Raw genomic sequence first — 12,837 nt, forward strand, 5'->3', positions numbered from 1 at the left:
TTTATGGTTTAATGTTTTTATGTCCTGTCCAGAAAGTCTTTGCCTACACCAAAGTTTTAAACATATTTGCATACATTTTTTTTTTAGAACAGCATAGTGTAATAGAACTTTCAATGACTGAACATTCTGCCTCAGATGCACCATCCAACACTGTGGCTTCTAGGCATATCAAGCTATTCAGGGATTTATATGTGCCTACTATGGCTGAGAAAATGATTTTTAAATTTTATTTAATTTAAATAGATACAGCTAGTGACAACCATAGTAGACAGAACAATTCAAGAAGTTTTAAGGCTCTGGGTTTTACATTTAGATCAAAGATGAGTCTAGAATTAATTTTATGTAATGAGTTAGGAGTCATAGTTTGTTTCCATATGGATACATGGATATCCAGTTGTTACAGTCATGTTTATTACAAATACTTTCCTGCTTCAATTGACTTGGCACCTTGGTGGAAAGTCAGTTGACTGTATAAGTATGGATGAAAAAATGTTTTTAATGAACTATACCATTCTTCTCAAGATCTTAGTGCAATTAGGAACATGTGGCAGCCAGAGGGAATTGCAATGTGGCACAGTATGGTGGGAGAAGTACAGGGTACTTAGGGCATATGTAGAAAGAACATGCAACCTGGATTTGGGGGCAAAAGTCGTGGAAGGTTTTGTTAGAGGAATTACTGTCTAAATTGAAGGCTAATACAAGGTAGTCAAAGAGTGGGAAATGTATTTCAGGCAAAAGCAGAAGAAAAACATTTAAGAAAAAATGTTTGAGTCCTTAAAATTAGCTTGTGCTTTACATGGGTTATTTTAGTAAACCTTCACAACAATCGGTTAAGACACAATAACACTACCATTTTGTAGACAAGTAAATTGAGGCAATCAGAGATTAACTTTCCAAGTCATGCATGTAGCCATTAGAAGTACCAAGATTTGAAGCTAGTCTGTCACTCCAAAATCCATGCTTTTATCTACTACTCAATAATGTTCATATTATTTGATACTTATCTCATTATTCGTATTATTTTATTGAATTTTTATTGAATTTTTTTTAATATTCATTGTGTTTTACCTTAGATTCCCGGAACTTGTTCATCTTATAACTGAAAGTTTGTACCCTTTGACCAACATCTTCCCATTTCTTCCATTCCCCTCAACCCAGCAACCACCATTCTACTCTCTGCTTCTTTTTGAGTTTGTCTTTTTACATTTCATATAGAAGTGAAATTGTACAGTATTTGTCTTTCTCTGTCTGACTTATTCTACTTTATATATTATATTATATATAATATATATATAAAATCTCACGTTTTCTTTATCCATTCATCCATCAGTGGACACTTAAGTTGTTTCCATGTCTTGGCTATGGTGAGTAATGCTGAAATGAACATGGGGTACAGATTTCTCTTGGAAATAGTGATTCTATTTCCTTCAGATATATACCCAGAAATGGGATTGTTAAATTATGTAGTTTTATTTTCAATTTTTTGAGGAACCTCCATGCTATTTTCCCTGATGGTTATACCAATTTACGTCTCCTGCAGCACTGTGAAAGCGTTCCCTTTTCTCCACATTCTCAACAATACTTCTCATGTCTTTTTGATACCAGCCATTTTAACAGGTGTGAGGTGATATCTGGTTGCAACTGTAATTTGCATTTCCTTGATGATTAGTGATATTCTGTATTATTTAGATAAATGTATGTATTAAAGAAAAATAAAGAGTGTAAGCCCCCCTAATTGTTAGATCATCTCCCTCAAGAGTCAAGGAATCCTTTTTTTTTTTTTGACTAATTATCATCTCCATCAACACCTTAGCCAAAAGCTTAAGCTTTCTCTCTGATAATGTCAAAGAATTTAAGAGTTTACTGCAGAATTCTGTGAAGATTGGTTAAATCTTTTAACCAGAGTTAAGTATCATACTTGTCTGAATTTTGTCTTTTCTGATGTTCTTTGTTCATCACTTTGACATTGTGATAAAAGTTCTGGTTTTAAAGGCTCTAGGGCTGTAGCACAAGACCATTTTCCAGGTCACAGTAAGGAAAAGAAACCAGTTCGCAGAGTACATAATGAGTCCCCAAGTTACTAAGAGCTGATTGTAATAAATTAAGAATAGCGTGTAACTCACTTCCAGATTGTTGGTGTGAGCGCTATCGTGCTGACAACAGGGAAAGTAAACAGTCAACAAAAAGCTTATGACTCAGACATAGTGCATGGTATGTTTATAGAAAGCCAAGTCTGGCTCTTTCTTTGTATCCCACGTAGTTCCTCTTAGGCTGAGTTTCTTTTGAAGTAAATTAAAGCTCTGTAATGGAAATGCATTAAGAAACATGTAGAGGAAGACAGTAATGTGATGATCGATGCTTTAAATAACAAACATTTGGGGAAAAAAATCATCATGCCTGATTAGAAATCTATTTCAAATGATTTCCTAACATAATGAACGTGACAGTCAATTATACTGAGACTAGGAAATGAATACCAAGTATTCTCTCTTTTTTAACACTTCTCTTGTACCATTACATACATATCATAAATATGCTTTTGTTTGTATAAAATATTTGATGATAAAAATGCATCGTCACACATTTCCCATTTAAAAATACATCAAGGAACTTAAATGCTGACCTGCATTTCATTGTCTGCACTATTAAGCTTTTTTACTTATTGCACTAAAAATTCAGTTCAAGTTACAGCTGGAAAACGTTAAGTTTACTTACACAGGAAAGTATTAACATTTCCTATTAAAAGAAAATGCAAATTTTCTTTTTGATTTAAAAGCAATAATTAAAATCCATAACCAGATGTCCTAAGAGAAAAATCCTAAAAGCTTTCTCAGAGACAAATGAGAGGTATCCTGAAAGAAGTGAGCGGCAGACTGATGACCCTGAACCTGCCGGCAGCAATGCTGAGCATTAGAAGGCAGTGAAGCAGTGACTATAAGGTTTGGAGCAGAACTATTTTGAAACTAGAATTTGATTTGTAGTCAACTATCAGCAAAATGTAAAAGAAAATACATTTTAAGATAGATAAGAACTTGGACCACTAACATCCCACACACCCGATGTCAGAAAGTTTATCTGAGGAGATACTCTGGGGAAAGAAAAAACTAAATGGGGAGAAGAGGAAGGAGCATGACATATGGTTCAAGAAAGAGTAGCTGCTGACTACAACCCACAAGAAGAGAAGGAAAGTAAAGACACTTGAGATAGCCAGAGATGCTAGGAAGATTCTCCTTTGAGTGACAAAATTTAAATGACATTTGTTTCTCTACAGATGCAATATATCACTCAGTTCTAGAATGCCACAAGTGCTATGTATTTTCAACCTTAAAATTATCTAATAAAAAAGCCAACTGACACTGATTATAGTAATAACGTAAGCCCTCAAAGTTATAAGGTAAGGTTAATGTAGTAACCATTGGAAGGAGACTAGGAAATGAAAAAGCAAAAAGAGAAGTGAAAGGAGTAAAGTGAACTTGTTTTTATTTTTCATTTGAAAAGAGTCAATATTCCCTATGAAAAGTCAATAAATCCAAGACAATATTTGTTTGTTTTTATTGAAGTATAATACGTCAGTTTATAATGTCAATTTCTGGCACACAGCATAATGTTTCAGTCATACATATACATATAGATATTTATTTTCATATTCTTTTCCATTGTAGATTACTACAAGATATTGAATATAGTTCCTTGTGCTATACAGAAGAAACTTGTTGTTTACAAAACAATGTTTTAAGTATGTTGTTCAAAGTTATAAAGGCAAGTGATAAAATTACAACTACAACGTTACAAAAAAATTGAGGACTAATGAGATTGGGAGACAGTAGTAGTTATTAAATTTCTTTTTCTTCACTGGAGAAAGGAAGCAATGTCTAAAACTGGTCAGTCAAGAATAGAGCTACCACTGCATTATATGAAATTATAAAGAACAACAGAAGGCCCAGAAACAAGTGGACACCAAGGGTTACATCTGAGAACTGGCACTGGGGAAGTGGCAGTGGAAGCAGAAGACCCTTCCAAATTATTTTATTCAGACTTTCGCTCTTGATTTGACTTAACCATGTCCAATAATTAATTTGAAAATTCAACAATGAGATGAAGAAACAGCTTGTTTTAAATTCTGTGATCTGGTCAATTTTCTTTATTCATTGACATACCAAGAAGAATTTAAGAAGGCTCGGTTCTAGGAAGTTTTTTTTTTTTTTTTTGGTTTTATATTTAAAAGTTTTTTTTTTCTCTCTCATAAACAAAGCATGTTGAATGTGTTTTTTTTCTAAGATATGCTTTGGACATCTTGAATATATAAGAATTTGAAGGGAAAATATTCTTAAAACAAATACATGGTTGCTGCAAAGAGACATGTTAATGATTTAGGAGGCATCACAGCAACCCACCCACATTATCCTACCCCGCCACTGACATTCCTTGTGTTGAGTAAAACTCAGATCAACATTAAATAACACACAGAAGATTTCATGTGTAAGATATATCAATATTCTCTACTATTTTGTACTATTTCCAATATTGTTCTATACTAAAATTCGCCTTTATTTACGTTGAAATCCTGAAGTTTTTTCATCTTGCACTGTGAAAGTCATTCTTTGATTCCTTCTATATAGTTTTACAGAACTATATTAGAGGCTTCCAACTGTAGGCTCCAAATCCCTGAACTACATGTCATTTGCAAACAGTGCATATATTGAGAACTCTTGAGTGCATGAAGGATGCTACATATGTTAAGGTCTCTGGAATGACTCATGGTTAACACAACTGCCACAGCAACAGTGCCACAGTCTTTCTCAAAACACGATGAAACAAAGCAAGATGATGTCATAAAGGATCAAATCCAGCAGCGTGCCACCGACTGCCTGGGCACTGGCTTCCTGTCTGTTTATGCAGCTCGTGTAAAAGGAAAGAGATCACAGAAGAAGAGTGCTTGCTGTTATAAGGATAAAACATCAAATATATCTTAGCTGATCTATTTCGTTGTAAGGTTGTAAGGCTGCTGACACTGGCCCAGCCAGCTAGTGGAAGAGCTCTGTCAGGAGCCAGTCCCTGGGTCCTTATTCGACACAGGCCTTTGCAAATGCTGTTACCTTTGCCTGGAACACTAGCCTTCTCCTCACCCTTATCCCCATTCCCACAGTGAACTTATATACACAATCATCTACTCTGCAGCTAACTAGTCCACCTCATTCTTTCCAGATGTCACTTCTCCCAGGAAGCCTTGCTAAGTCTCCTAAGTCTAGGCTATATTCCCACACTACGTAGATCTCGTGGTAGCATGTCTTTTCCTTAGCATCGCACCACTTCTTATATGCATTGTAATGGTCTGCTTCTCATTTGTATCTATTTCTGCACTGTAAACTGTTTAAAAGTGTTATCTTTTTCATCTTGGTATCCCTAAAGTCTATCACAGTTCTCAGGATATAGCAGGTAACACATAATACATAATAGGTAACAGGCGTTGAATGAATGAATGGATGGATGAATGACTTACAGGTTCAGAACACCATCACGGCCATTCTTGAAGGAGAAAGCTGACTTTCAGAGGTAGTCTAACTAAACTTGCAGAGAATGAGGTAGAAATCCAAATATCAATTTAGTAATTTGCCATGAGAATTATGACTGCTGATGTGTCTGGTTACGGGAATCCTCCTGGACTGTACTGACCTTGGACAATTAAAGACACATTCTAATCAGAAAGTTGCAATGGCATTAGACTGAATGAGATGAATATATCTATTTTTTTCAATAATGGTGTGTCAGCTACCAGAATAAAAGAGATAGACTCCTTGGGCCAGAGAAAACCCTTCCTGGAAATGTGTTCAAATGGACAGAGCCAACTTTAGCCATCTTAAATATCCCTTCAGATTAGCACATTTGTCTTTCAGTCTTACATCAACAGTCAACATCTTGTAGGCTTATGAGCCATTTTGATCTTCTAGACTTATTTCCCATGTCTGCTCTGCTCTATGAATTATAAACTCAGAAGTCAACTTATTTCTAGGTTCTTTTACACTATGGTATTAGCATTTGGTTTATTGAGCAACTAATTTCCATTTAAAAAACACTTTTGAACCCCTACTGCTTGTCCAGTACTATGCTAGTCATTTCATGTAATAGTGATTAAATGCGTGGACTTTGGGGCAGAAAGACCTAGGTTTGGATCATACTTCCATCAAATAAACATGATCTGCAGTAAGTTATATGAACCCTCGATTTCCTCATCTGTTACAGGGGAATGCTAACACTTCCTTATAGGGTTTTATGAAGATCACATGACATGAAATATAAAAAGTACTTAGAGCATGAACTCTCAATATGTATTATCTAAATTATATGATAATATTTACAACTTAAAGGTACTCTTTCCAGTTAGAGGTACCTCTTACTGTAAAGCAAATGGAAACCTTAACTGTTTGCTTTTTTAGTGTAGGAAGCAATGGATTTCTGTTCTTATATCAGGGCCTGTATACAATAAATAATATTATTTACTGAGAACATCCAACATACATAAAATTGTGCTAGGAATTAAGAGTGATGAACAGATGGAGAGAATGCCTCCCTGCCCCTATTCTCACAAATGATCCATGTTGGATACAGTTAATTCTCATTCTTGGTATCATTTCAAATGTCTCTTTAACTTAGCTTTGGCAATCATATTAACCTAGTCACTGTACAGTTTTCTTTTTTGTTGTTGCTTCTGGTATTGTTTTTGTGGGGTTTTTTTTGGGGGGGGGAAGAAATTAGCTTTATTTATTTATTATTGTTTTTAATGGAGGTACTGGGGATTGAAGCCAGGACCGTGTGCATGCTAGGCTTGAGCTCTACCACTTGATTGATACCCTCCCCTCATACAGATTTTTTATGTGAAAAAAATTTATTTTAAGAAATGATATAAATTCATCCAAATGTTCTCTTGGTCACTGCAACATGCAGGTGGTAACTGGATGTTCTTGATTTGTTTACTAAACATCTATTAATTCATTCAATTCATTCAACCAACATTAACTGAGCCCTCACCCTGCACCAAGTGTCATTACAACTGACAAAGGAAAAGCAGCCCCTGACATCTGGGAGCTGGTCTGGTACTATCACCTTGGCCTTGATGTTCTCCTATTGAACATTAACAATTTCACACAACACCAAGATCAGACAAGGCCAGTGTATGGCCGTGATGGATTATGGCAAAAGCTAGACCATTTCATAATCATGTCTAAACACAGACAGAACACGAACATAGTCCAAGTCACAGCAGTGACTAAGTAGCCCCCTATTCTGACTACTATGGGTGATTGCTGATTTTTTTTTTTTAACAATACAGCTTTAGTCGCTCTCTTTCTATAGAAGATTTATTAAGATACCCAATCATAGAACTACGCCCACTTCCTGACAGCATCTAATTAAGAGCAAAATGTCTTACTTTCAACCCTTCCCTAAATCACCCAACACAAGCCCAAATCCTCTATGTCCTATCAACACTTACTCTACACAATTTTTTGCTGAAATACCCAAGGTTCTCCATAGTGTACATTCTCCCTCACTGCAGTTGTTCAGCTGTATTCATAATGGTCTTTGGCTGGAGGACATTGGTATGGAAGAGAACGTCATAATAAATACCAGAGTTTCTGATTACCAAATCATTTCATATTGAGGTCAACTACACATATCAGAAAAACTTAAACGACAGTAGCTTAAAAAAGATAGTACAGGGCTGGTGGGCAGCTACAAATCAGAGATTCAAGCTCTTTCTGTCTTCTCTGCATGTACCTTCAGGTTCAGGGTCAATTCATGATCCAGTATGATTCCTGGAGATGCTGCCAAGTGTCCATATTCTAGGCAAATGGAAAGGAATAAAAGGAGCAGAACGATAGGAGTGTAGTTCTCACCTTCATCAGCGACCTTCAAGAAGTCTTCCAGGAAACTCTACCCATACTTCTGCTCACAGTTCTCCAGACCTCACTTGTACAACTTAGTCATACAGTCACCATTGTTTTCAAGGAAACCGGAGAAATGGTATATAATTTTAGCTGCACACATTGTCAATCTGAATAATATCAGCGTTCTGTTACTAAGGAAAGAGAAGGGAATGGACACTGAGTAGAGTCTGACAAAATTATTGATGTGGTAATTAGTATTGAAAAATAGCTCAATTGGGTTAGTTTATGGTGAAGAAAGAAATTTCACCAATAAACAATGTATTCACAGCAGAAATTGCCTGATTCTGTAGGAAATTATGATACAATGAAATCACATGGTAAGAAAAGATTAGACAGCTGAAAAAAAAAAAAGAAAAAGTGAGAAAAGGACTTTCTATTAGAGTTTACCCACAAGTAATGTTCTGGAACTGTCATGTGTCTGGAGTCAGCAGTGCAAGCCATTTGAAATAAGACCTCAGGAACAGGGCTCACTGTTGTTGCCTTCATCATTCTAAAAAAGTTTTGAATTCTCACAGGCTTATCTGTCACAGTAAGCAAAGCTTCTCGAGTTATGAACTCAGTTATAACAATATTTATCTATCCTCATCCACAAATATGCATCAACATTTTTTTCCATTGGAATCCCTAGTACTTTTTCCATTGATCTTCATATTAATAAAAATAAAAATATATAAGATATTTTGAGCATTTATGCTCAAGGGTCAGATAACTGTTCCAAGTATTTTACATGTACTAACACATTTAAACCTCACAAGAATCCAATGGTTAAGGAGTTGTTATTTTTATCACCTCCTTTTTAGAGATGAGAAAACTAGATACATAAAGTATTTAAATAATTCATCCTGGTTGGTAAGGGAAAGATCCAGTAGTCTTGGTCTCAGATGCTGCAGCCTTAACCACCTCACTCTATTTCCTTGACACCACACGACAAAGGACAGCATAGATGTGGGAGCAGTTGTTCAAGGATAAGAAAGTATGGGGAAAAACAGATGGCTTCAGTGATCATTTTTTTTCAAAACTGACATCCTCATTGGAAAAACCAATATAATCGATTATAGAAATCATGTCAAATCAGTTTGCTTGGGAAATCATCTTGTTGCCTGGATTGGAGTTTTTAACTTAAAAAAACAGAAGTCATACGTGATCTTTGTACATATGTTAGGACATACAGGTAAGCAGTTCATTCCTCAACCGAAGATATAGTTGATATAGAGCCTTTCAAAATTTTTCTACACATGTGTATATATATATATATATATATATATATATATATATATATATATATATTTATATATGTACATAAGTATTTGTAAATGTATTAAAAATTTCAACTGTACACACTGTTTTGTTCATTTCTTATGCAACAAGTATTACACATTTAAAAAATGTTAATGAATATGTCTATATAACTTTTTTCTTGTTTTACTCTTAAAAGTAATAAAATTCTAAGAAATGTAGACTTTTCTTATAGTCTTCTCTTTCCTCCTATGTATGTATATTACCACCCAAACTCAATAGAAATAAAGATATGTCTTTAGTTCTTCCCAAGAAAACACCATTAAAACCAACCATTTTGTGAAGATTGCAATATTGTTGTAAGAAAAATTAAAATGAAGCATATTTTTAAAATAAATACAGGCATATCTTCAAAACTCCAAACTGGGAAAATTTAGACACATAAAATTTAACATCATCAATTTTTAATACTCATTATGTCCTTAGCTGTCTGGCAGTTAAAATAACTTTTAATAGTGTGAACTGTATGACTTTTTTCCAAAAATGTAATTGTAAGCAAAACATATCAAGTTTCTATTTTTTCTATCTCAATAAATGTAAGAATATTAGTAAATGCTGTTTTTGAGATGGAAACATTTGATCAAATTCATATTTCTTAAAAAAGTTCTCTAACATTTTTGCCAATCACATAAGTAGCACTCCCCCACTATTATATCAGGTTTACCTCAGGGCAATTGTACTGTTGAAAAGCCAAATATTTCCTTACAGCCATAAGATGGTGCTTGAGAATCCCAAAATTATCCAGCAATTCTATATTTAACGTATTTTATTGGAATGTTTATTATCTTTCAAAGTGACCAAAATGAGTGATTTTTGGAATTCCTATGGAAGGAAAAAATCTAGGAATGAAATGACATTTTCTGCAAATGGCAGAATCATCTGGGAGTACATAAACCCAGATTTAAGACCAAAATACTGATTTTAGAAAGTACACTGAAGGACCCACAATGTTTATAAAATGTGTAACTATATTTTCAACTCTTTTTCTATGAGTTCTACATGTATCTGTATTTTTCCATATTAACTTACAAATATTTACTTTTATTCTGGCCACATAATTTCAGTGCACACTATCAGACAGCTTTGGGACATACGACATACAAAGGCCACTTTCTTTGTGGTTTAACCTATCCCTGCCTAGGACAGACTGTACATGAGTGTCTATTCAACAAATTGGTAATTTCTTCACTTAGGCTATTTTAAAACGGTTCTTAATGAACTCAGAAACAAAACCTGCTGTGTTCCTGGGAAAATACAACAGAGTCCATATATAATACAGCCTAGCTCTGCTAAATGGCAAGAATATTTAAGGGGAGTATCTAAACTGATAATAGAAACACATCAAATATGGGTCATTTCTAACAGGATCATTTAATTTTTAGGGGTAAGCATATGTTGTTAGCTTTTGATTAAAAGAGGGCAAATAAGAGAGTCCTGCAACTATGAAAAAGTGGTCATCACACAGCCCTGAACATGCAACACCGCAGGGATAAACTGTAAAGTGCAAGAAAACGAGGAAAGCAGAAGTCTGTTAAGATTAAGTGAATACAAAGTATGTTTTTAATTTGGAAATAATAAATCAAGGATATAATTATGTAATGACTAAAACTGGTCGTCTATAAACATCTTTCATAGGACTCTGAATATCTGCCCTCAATATATTATTTTTCTGAAATAATAAAATGCCAAATCTTACTCTGAAATCCTAAATGTACAAAGAATATAGTGCTAAAATTTAACATGCTTCCTCATTCAGTGTATGATGGTTGCAGACATCTGTTTTCTGATATTACATTTAGAATTGAGTGAGAACCCAACATGATTTGGTTGTAGATGTGATTCCACTTATGTGACAAATTGGATCCTGAAGAACTATATGCAAAGAGGATTTTTCTTTGTCGTATATTCAGACATATTTTCACCACATTAAGATAGTTCCCTATTTAAAGGACAGTATTTAAGTCAGTTTGCAACATGAGTTTCTCAGAAGTAAAATTAATGTCTTCATCACACTTACTCATATACTTCCTGTTGAAATTCATTTTGCCATCCTTCCCATTTCCAATAAAATTTCCATCTACATGAATGTGCAGCCCCACCAGTTTACACCCTCTCTGAATGTACCTTAATTTTTTTCACTTACGTATCCCCTAGTGGAGTAGTTCTTTATCAGTGAAAACGTACACAGGCCAGGACCCCACACCAAACCTACTGACTTGAGAGAGGAGAAGAGAGAGTGGATTTTGCTAAGATTCTCAGGTTATCAGCTGACCTTTGGTGAGAGTGAAATCCAGAGCCCTTGTCTCTCACTGCGAAGAAGGGTGTTCGAGAAATAATTCCTGGAATGAATTCTTCCACAATGTCTTAAAATCCTCCACATTTTTGAGGCCCAATTTAAGGCCTCTGTCTGTTCACCATTCCTCATTCTCCTCGTATGTGCCTGCTCTATCCCTCACTCCTGCCCACGCCTACCTCTGCTCTTCTACACTGTTATGATTGTTCAGTGGAATAATCCTCTCCAGTTTACTCAGCCATCTGTTTCCTCTAGAGAGAAAATGTGAACTACTTAAGTCTAGGGGTATCACGTATTTCTTTTTATTACCTTCCTCCACCATCCCAAGTCCTCTCTATCACATATTTTATTTCCTGTCTATCACTCCTCCTATCTAAATTTATCTTATGTATTGTTTCCTTGGTTATGATGCATTTCTCTTTAATAGAATGTAAGGTCCTTAAAAACAAGGACACTATGACTTATTCCAAATTCTTTCCCCACTGCCTAAAACAGTGTTTAGTTCTCAAAATATATTTAATGAGTAAATGAGCTACCTAGAGGATTGATTTTTGTTTGTGTAACTGTAATCATATATTATATTTACTTACCATTGCATCAAATCATTCACTGCCTTCAGTCCCATCTGCTACTCCTCTGCAAAATCCATCCCATGATGGATATAAAGGGCAAGTAATTATATTTTATTCTGTCAAGGTGCCTGACAATCAAGCTCCTTTAAGGCCTCTTTTCTGAGGGAACTAAAAATTATATCTTCTTTAGCATGGATACATTCCAAGGAGAATATAGAAAATTACAGACATCAAACTGGAGCTAAAGCATTTGTTAATAACATCTGAAATATTACTTACACACTATTTCTTAATTTTAGTTTGGGAGTTCATGTATTGACTCATAAAAATTGACTGTGAGGTAATACTTACTCAGACCCCGGCACTTTCTGTACAAACTCAAGATCAGCTGTGAGAACAGACACATGATGAGGCTCTGGGTTCTATAGCACACCTCTGAGCAGAGTCAAAGTGAGTTTGTTTCCACTATACATAAAGTATTATCAGGGTCCAGATACCAGGTACCAACATGAGTGGTCGGCTAAGAATATTTGCCCTTCGGGCTGCCCTTGACTGCCTACTAGGTGAGAGAACCATCAATTGATGAGGATAAAGAGGAGTTGCTTCTCTACTTGAATTTCTTGAAATTGTTCCTCCTTGTCTCAGCTCAGCATGCAGAATGTAAAGCATCCCACCCCTGCATTGGGTTCATTTCTTTCTCATGCATAGATTCCAGAATGTCATGAGTCATCAA

The 12,837-nt window shown here is 35.1% G+C and overlaps 1 long non-coding RNA gene across 2 annotated transcripts; it reads right to left on the bottom strand.

The window, feature by feature from the left end:
- Positions 1–2,202: 2,202 nt before the first annotated feature.
- Positions 2,203–12,770, bottom strand: LOC140700229 (uncharacterized). Of its 2 annotated transcripts, XR_012078579.1 has the most exons (3): positions 12,456–12,770; positions 7,893–8,074; positions 2,203–2,300 (listed from the first exon to the last, which is right to left on the bottom strand). It is a non-coding gene; the product is annotated as an uncharacterized lncRNA (long non-coding RNA). The 2 variants fall into 2 exon arrangements; XR_012078577.1 differs by lacking the exon at positions 2,203–2,300 and having other exon boundaries at positions 7,629–8,074.
- Positions 12,771–12,837: the final 67 nt, after the last annotated feature.

Source organism: Vicugna pacos, chromosome 2 (assembly GCF_048564905.1).
Source record: "Vicugna pacos chromosome 2, VicPac4, whole genome shotgun sequence".
In the NCBI taxonomy this organism is placed as follows: Eukaryota; Metazoa; Chordata; class Mammalia; order Artiodactyla; family Camelidae; genus Vicugna; species Vicugna pacos.